General features: G+C 32.1%; 1 long non-coding RNA gene across 1 annotated transcript; it reads left to right on the forward strand.

Moving 5' to 3' along the window:
* Positions 1–977: 977 nt before the first annotated feature.
* LOC132725216 (uncharacterized) lies at positions 978–4,275 on the forward strand. The gene is made up of 2 exons (XR_009625024.1): positions 978–1,301; positions 3,601–4,275. It is a non-coding gene; the product is annotated as an uncharacterized LOC132725216 (long non-coding RNA).
* The last annotated feature ends 2,518 nt before the right edge of the window (positions 4,276–6,793 follow it).

The following is a 6,793-nucleotide window of genomic DNA, read 5'->3' on the forward strand; positions in this document are numbered from 1 at the left end:
TTTAAGTTTCTGTACACATGTTGTTATATTTCTTATTTATATTAACCTATTCTTAAATGAATACAAATCTTAAACAAAAATAGGAAACAAACATTTCTTTTTTTATTTAAATCATTATACATTTAGACGAATAAATAAAATGAAAATAATTGTCAGAATGTTTTATTTACATTAATAAAAAGAATGTGTATGATTGCATGTAATATGGCCGACAGGTGTTTAGTTAAACGGTGAACTGTTAATTCACTTACCCTTGGTGACAAAATATATGAGCCGCGTCACGCCAAAACCAACATAATGGGTTTGCGACCTGCATGGATCCAGACCAGCCTGCGCTTCTGCGCAGTCTGATCAGGATCCACGCTGTTCGCTAACGGTTTCTCTACTTGTTATAGAGTTTGTAAGCGAACAGCATGGATCCTGATCAGACTACGCGGATGCGCAGGCTGGTCTGGCCATGCTGGTCGCAAACCCATTATGTTGGTTTTGTCGTGACGCGGCTCATACGTTTATTTTTACATTGATACGAAGCTTAGATCAGGAGCCTGTGGTCGGTGTAAGAATTTTAAAACTCGTGAATATAAAATATCGCAACGAACCAGAAGTTTTAAAACGGTTTTGTTTGTATTGTTTTAGCATTAATAGTAATTAGCAAGATCGAGTTTACTCGCAATTCAGGACAGGCAACTCTTGGTTTTCATTCGATATTTTTGGTTATTTATCTACGTTATTCAGGATTACCCAGATTTTAAATTGTATATACATGAACTGAGTTTTCGACATTTACAATGGAGTTTTTATTGGACAAATGAAAATTTAAATATTTTTTTCTTATTATAATTAAAACTCTTTGTTTAGTTTTTAAGATAAACATTACGCATAAGGTGATATCGCATGGGCCAGTCACAAACACGCGCCTGTTTGAGGAAACAGTTATTTAATATTTCCTTATTCATAAATTTAAACGCTTGAAAAACTGTATTGAGCCTTTGTACATCACACATTTTTTGACATTCCATATTTTGACTTATATTTCACATAAAGCAATATGGTAACACACGCACGCACGCACGAATACACAAAATACATACTACATATGCACATAAAACTGAACACGTTCCTACAGTATTAACACTTTCGCACATGTGATCACTTATGAAATATTTTCAATGTGCTCTTTATCATTTTATGCTGAAGTTATATTATGATTTTTTCAGGACAGTTAAACTTCTAGAAATGCAGCTGTGCCCTCTTTACAACAATTGTAGATGAAGCAAAGTATGGTAGCAAGTTATATAGATGTAAGTTCACGTATATACATTGTTGTTTTTTTGTGAATAAAATAAGACATTTACACGGACGTACTGTCTGTAAAGTAGAGTTACCCAGACTCATATATTCCACTCTGTACTAACATCATGTGTTTTATTCTTTCTCAAGGAAAAATCAAATTTCTTTAATTACACGCATTTATTTTGACAAGAATAAATGTGCTTAGTTATAATTACATTGGTTCTCTTTTATATCTTGTTAGAATCAATTCTTAGGCGGAATGATGTAACACTCCATAAAATGATGTCAATTAAGGCATATATGATATAAGCATTTTGCCGCGCATTTGAAAATGCTAAACCATACTTGCTTTTAATATGCAAAAATCAAATATATAAAATATAAGAATTAACTCGAACACACACAATGGATTGATGTAGATGCACTGTGCATGCGACTTTATTTTATTAAATTAGTTTTCTTTTCTTAAACATATTACTGTATTAAAAATATGTATTTCTTTACAGTTTAATCACTTTTATATATGTTAATGATAGTAATTATTTTAGTTACTACGTGCGTAAAGCGATAAGTACGCCGCTTTAATAATGTGTGAGTGACTTTACATTTTCTTTTGTACATGTACACTAAAGTTAACAACATTTGTCTTAATAGGTAAAACAGGGTTTTCAAAGCGAATATAATGTCAGATAAGAAACAGAATTTAAAATGTCTTGATGGAAAAGTTAGAATGTCATACACATTAAATTTTATCACAAGTTCGAGCCTCACAAATTGTCTTTACTTTTTTGCGTTTTTCTTTCCATATATTTTTTTTTTAATTTTACATTAGAAAAATGAATTGGGATAGAAAGGCAGTTTTGTTATGATATTTAATAATTTAGATATACATGCACGGATGATAGTGATTTTTATCCTGTATAGTGTGTAGTATGTAGTAGTCATAGTACTTTTGCAGTGCAATAGTATTTCGTGCAAACTTAACTATAGTTGAAACAGTCTGTGTACAGTATCATGCATTCCGTATAAGTTTGCACCAACTTACTAAATATAGCTACATTTAAAACACAATGAGAAGTTAATAGAAAATATCACAGCATTTATAATCTTTACAATAAATGATACAAAACTTTCATTACCTGATTGCAATTGATAATTATAAAGCAATATTTTTGGGAAAAAAGTGCAATCCGAGCCTAGCTGTCTTGTATTGATATTTACCACAATCTTACCTACTGCATTACATTGGTTAATTTGTTGATAATTAAATTTATATAGCTAGCCTGTTTGAAGATAATAAACACAATATGATAGCTGTTTTACACCTGGATAGTGGACTTGACCACCTCGTCACTTAATTATCATACTAAACGCACAGTACTTGTTCGCACGTGAAACATATTGTGTTGATACGTAAATGTTTCACGTGCGCACGTAATAGTCGCATTCGCATGTATTATCTAAAATATTTCCTATGTTCTTTTATGCAATTGTCACATATGATACGTATATTTTATTATCTGAATTTGATTTCATACTATCAGATTAATGCTATAGGCAAGGGAGGATATTTTAGAGATGGCACACTGTAAGAGATTCTATTGTCAACTTACCTAGTTAAACAGTCTTAACAATAAAAAAAATATTAATCTACACTATTGTTTATTGAAGGTATTCATTCGTTGCTGAGATAGCTTTTGAAACAATTGAAATTGAAACAAACAATAATCCAAATTTGTTAAAATTAACATTTTTTATATACATGAGAAGTATAGCTGAGTATTCCGCCTTTTACTTAACTGGATATCATTGTGCAAACACGGATCTACATCTAAGTAACAAATATCTGTACTTTTTAAGCCTTTTTTCAAACGAATTGACTCATACTAACGATGCTAATATACATCGTAAAACGATCAAAAAGATAATGTCAGCACTTTTTCCCCCAATACAATGTTATTGTGTATTAATATATTTTTAATCAATAAAACACTCTTTACATAGAACAAAGATACCATTATCATTTATATTACAGGTGTGAAATAAATATATATTCGTAAAGGTTTTTTAACAAAAACATATAACTTATCACCCGTCATAGATTAATCATTTCATTTAAATCCTGTGTAAATGGTTGCTTATAAATGACATATTTATTCTAATAATATAAAATAATTTTGAAATTTGCGTTAGAAAAAAAAATGTATATATGTATACGCTTAAAAAATGCTTGTATATAGTCTTATCAAAGTTGTGATAACTATTTCACGACACTATTTAAACAGGATTTTGAACTCTCTTTTTCAGATACACACATGCCGAAGAAGATTGTAATATCTGGAGATAACATTTCCTACGTCACGAAATAGACACCGTCACACTGGTCTACGTAACATTCCTATAGATGATTGATATATTTAAGTGCTTTTAAGAACTGTGTTTGAATGACGAATTTCTGTGAATACGGATTTTTAGTTTTAATGATTATTATTAAAACTTTCTGTAATAATCAATTTGTGATATGGACTCATTTTCCTAAAATAATATGTGAATGTTAACACGAACAAATGATATGAATATCTTTAAAATATTTTATGGGTGTAATACAAGTGGCTCATAAAAATCATTGTTAAGATAAATAGAATCAAACTTCAAGTTGGTATAGTTTGTTCTACATTTAAACAACATGCAATTCATAAAGGTTACGGCTTGAAAATATCGAAACATGTACATGTATAACTCGATCTCTAAAGAAAATATCGCAGTGCGGATTTTCTCCACTGTGATACGTATTTCATGACTCTGTATCGCATCATACCGTTATATCGCCGTTCCGTTGCAACGCTACATTAATTTGTCCCTCTGGAATAAGGCTTGCAACAATATATGACTGTTGTAGCGAAGACATGTTTATTTTGTTTAATATATGTATACATATTGAATATATGTTTATGAAGTAATAAATATTTAAGAGTGACTCGATTTGGTTTTTACTTTATTATTTGAAATACTCCAATTGTGAAGATAACGTTCTTAAGCATATGACTTTACAGTTCCCATTCAAAATGTGTAATAAAACATGTTCTATTGTACAAGTCTGCATTTTGGTCATGTATACGTGTCACTTATATGTAAATGCATGCTTTTGATATTATCTGTATCTTCTTTTATCAAGAAAATACAGTTCTGTATTCCCTGTGGACAACTAAAAAATCCAATTCCGTATATCCCCTGTATATATTGAAAATACGATTCCGTATATCCCCTGTATATGTAGAAAATACCATTCCGTATATCTTCTGTATATGTAGAAAATACGATTCCGTATATAATCTGTATATGTGGAAAATACGAGCCCGTATATCCTCTGTATATGTAGAATATACGATTCCGTATATCCTCTGTATACTTAGAAAATACGAGTCCGTATATCCTCTGTATATGTAGAAAATACGGGCCCGTATATCCTTGGTATATTTATAGTATACTAGGGATAGCAACCTTAATATAGTCCGTATACGGGATTTTATTCTCCGTATACTTCAAAAGTACGAACAAATATACGTACATGTATATGGGGCAAATACGGAATTCCGTATATGCCTGATGCATATACGGACTTCCCGTATACCCGGTGTTCCCTATACGGACTCGTATACTTGGTCCGTATATTCGACGAATACATCCCGTACACGCCCGTACATGTCAAAAATACGGGACCGTATATTCCCGTATATCAGTATATTTTTCGCAGTGCTGCCAGCAAAACTTCGATTACTTATCCGACTTATTAACAATTTAGCCACGTCACCATTTCATGTAGAAAGGTGCCCGTTATGTCACACTTGAATGTTAAGCAACTTATTAACATAACAGACTCTAGTATACTCTTTTATGGATGAGAAATTTCGAAATTAATTTAAAACAAACAAATTCTTATAAACATACAAAAACATACACTTACACCTCATATTGCATCATTGTACAATTTGTCACGTCGCTATATGTCGAAGGATAGGTTCTATTAGCGTACCACTTGAGTGTAAACCAACTCATTAACATTATAGAGTAATAAACTGTTTTTTAAGTATTTTATGAATAAGGAATTTTAAGGTAACTTAAGACAGACAAAGCCATAAAACTACATTTAATGCATTCAATCTATTTTCTTATTCAAACTATTAAGAGTAAATCTAATAATCAAGTCACTTCATTCATGTCTGTTACGTTTTTTAGCTCACCTGAGCACGAAGTGCTCAAAGGTGAGCTTTTGTCATCACTCTGCGTCCGTCGTGCGTCGTGCGTCGTGCGTCCTTCAAAAAATGGCGTCAAACTTTTCAAACAACATCTCCTCCTAAACTACATGGCCAATTGCAACCAAACTTTACAGAAATGATCCTTAGGTGGACCCCTTTCAAAGTTGTTCAAAAATTTAAATTCCATTAAAAACTCTGGTTGCCATGGCAACCAATAAGAAAAACTAAAAAAATCTTCTTCTAAAAAACCGTACGAGCTAGAGCTTAGATATTTGGCATGAAACATCTTCTAATGAGTGCCTACCAAGTTTGTTCAAATCAAAGCCCTAGGGTCAAAATTGGCCCCGCCCCAGGGGGTCATTGATTTTCCCTATATGCATATAGTAAAAACTTAAAAAATCTTCTTTTAAAGAACTCAAAGAGCTAGAGCTAAGATATTTAGCATGAAACATGTTCTAATGGGTGTCTACCAAGTTTGTTCAAATAAAAGCCCTGGGGTCAAAATTGGCTCCGCCCCGGGGGTCATTGATTTTCCTTATATGTGTATAGCAAAAACTTAAAAAATCTTCTTTAAAAAAAACCAAATAGCTGGAGTTTAGCTATTAAGCATGAAACATCTTCTAGTGAGTGTCTACAAAGTTTGTTCAAATCAAAACCTTAGGGTCAAAATTGGCCCCGCCCCGGGGGTCATTGATTTTCCTTATATGACTGTGTATAGCAAAAACTTAAAAATCTTCTTTAAAAAAAACCAGATAGCTAGTGTTTAGATATAAAGCATGAAACATCTTCTAGTGAGTGTCTACCAAGTTTGTTCAAATAAAAGCCCTAGGGTCAAAATTGGCCCCGCCCCAGGGTGTCTTTGATTTTCCCTATATGCATATAGTTAAAACTTAAAAAATCTTCTTTTAAAGAACCCAAAGAGCTAGAGCTAAGATATTTAGCATGAAACATCTTCTAATGAGTGTCTACAAAGTTTGTTCAAATAAAAGCCCTAGGTTCAAAATTGGCCCCGCCCCCAGGGGTCATTGATTTTCCCTATGTGCATATAGTAAAAACTTAAAAAATCTTCTTTTAAAGAACTCAAAGAGCTAGAGCTAAGATATTTAGCATGAAACATGTTCTCATGGGTGTCTACCAAGTTTGTTCAAATAAAAGCCCTGGGGTCAAAATTGGCCCCGCCCCGGGGTTCATTCATTATCTTGACTTTTTTTTTTTTAGATATATACATATTATATATATACACA

This window comes from Ruditapes philippinarum, unplaced genomic scaffold (assembly GCF_026571515.1).
Source record: "Ruditapes philippinarum isolate M1 unplaced genomic scaffold, ASM2657151v2 ctg13266_1_1_1_1, whole genome shotgun sequence".
Classification (NCBI taxonomy): Eukaryota; Metazoa; Mollusca; class Bivalvia; order Venerida; family Veneridae; genus Ruditapes; species Ruditapes philippinarum.